This window comes from Suncus etruscus, chromosome 1, assembly GCF_024139225.1.
Source record: "Suncus etruscus isolate mSunEtr1 chromosome 1, mSunEtr1.pri.cur, whole genome shotgun sequence".
In the NCBI taxonomy this organism is placed as follows: domain Eukaryota; kingdom Metazoa; phylum Chordata; class Mammalia; order Eulipotyphla; family Soricidae; genus Suncus; species Suncus etruscus.
The window spans coordinates 48,443,925-48,445,535 of record NC_064848.1 but is presented as its reverse complement, the minus strand read 5'-3'; the positions used below and the strand labels follow the sequence as shown (position 1 = coordinate 48,445,535).

Here is a 1,611-nt window from a genome sequence, read left to right as displayed (position 1 = left end):
TAGATTATTTTCTGGAATATCTTCTCTCTGCAATTCATACCTTGTTGAAGGTATATGTCTCAGACTACATACTTTCTACATATCCTATATTTGAATAATTAATCTCAAATTTAAATTAGAATTTCTCATAGAATTCCAGATTCCTAAAAAAAATGTAATTGGACCAGATTTATCTGGTATTCAATTGTCTAAAGAAATGGAGGCTATTCAAATAGCTTCCCAAAACTCATCCTACCTGAGAGGAATTGTATGTAATGGTTCTGCTAGATACTTCCTTCACCCAATGGCAATAGATTGTGAGAAATTGAGAGAGTTTCAAAAATAAACTTTGGTGGGCCAGAGCTATAGCACAGCATTAGAGTGTTTGCCTTGCACAAGGCTGAGCCTGGATGGACCTTGGTTCTATCCCCTGGCGTCCCATATGGTCCCACAAACCAGGAGCGATTTCTGACCGCATAGCCAGGAGTAACCCCTGAGCGTCACCGAGTGTGGCCCAAAAATCAAAAAATAAGTAAGTAAGTAAGTAAGTAAATAAATAAATAAATAAATAAATAAATAAATAAATAAATAAATAAATAAATAAATATAACTCTGGGAAACCCGTTGAATATTAAGGGAAAAGAGAAGGAATCAAAGATGAAGGAGGGTTTCAGAATAATTTGGAGCTAAACAGGGATCATTGACTTAAATAGGGAATGAAAATAAAAGATACTGGTTTAACTTTAAATATACTGAGTTAAAGCAGTAGCGCAAGTGATAAGGCATTTATCTTGCATGCGTTAGCCTAGGACCTAGGACCATGGTTCAATCCCCAGCATCCCATATGGCCCCCCAAGCCAGGAGAGATTTCTGAGTGCATGGCCAGGAGTAACCCCTGAATATCACCAGGTATAGCTCCAAAACAAACACAAATAAATAAATAAAATTCTTATGTGATCTCTGAATGGCATTTGCTGAAAAGGGATCAGAATTTAAGACAAAATGGAGAGTAGAGATATTAATATTTCTTTTATTTAACTGAGGAAATGATGCTGAACATCTTATTTGGGTCAAGTATTCTTTCAGGCTGGGGAATAGCAATGAACAAGATAGATAAGTGGTTCTCTCTCTCTCTCTCTCTCTCTCTCTCTCTCTCTCTCTCTCTCTCTCTCTCTCTCTCTCTCTCTCTCTCTCTCTTTTGTCCCCAATTCACAATACAGACCAGGCAAAGGGCCTGTGTTGAGGTGTCTATGGGGTGCATTTACTGTACCTCCTCTTTCTATACACTCAGTGTAAAGAACACAGCCTGTGGTAAGAATTGGGAGGCCTTATCTTTTCAAAGGACACTTGGGGTATTGGTCATGGGAATGTTGCACTAATGAAAGATTTTATATATATTTAAAAAATCAAAAAAAAAAGATAAGTGGTTCTTAATTCATATAATTATATGCCACATGACTTTGTCGATGACTTAAAAAACCCTATGATCTGTGGGAGCTGAGCCGGGAGGTCCTACCAGCATGGCGTTTGGCAGCCCTCCACCATGCCAAAGGCCTCTGTAACCAGGCCTAGGAAGGGGTGCGAGACAGGAGTCACCCCAGCACCTCTCTACCTCCTTCCTCCCGTACTCCA

General features: G+C 39.1%; 1 non-coding gene across 1 annotated transcript; it reads right to left on the bottom strand.

Annotated features, from left to right (window-relative positions):
- Nucleotides 1-1,173: 1,173 nt before the first annotated feature.
- Nucleotides 1,174-1,307, bottom strand: LOC126032139 (small nucleolar RNA SNORA51). Its single transcript, XR_007503821.1, has one exon. It is a non-coding gene; the product is annotated as a small nucleolar RNA SNORA51 (small nucleolar RNA).
- Between the last annotated feature and the right edge of the window lie 304 nt (nucleotides 1,308-1,611).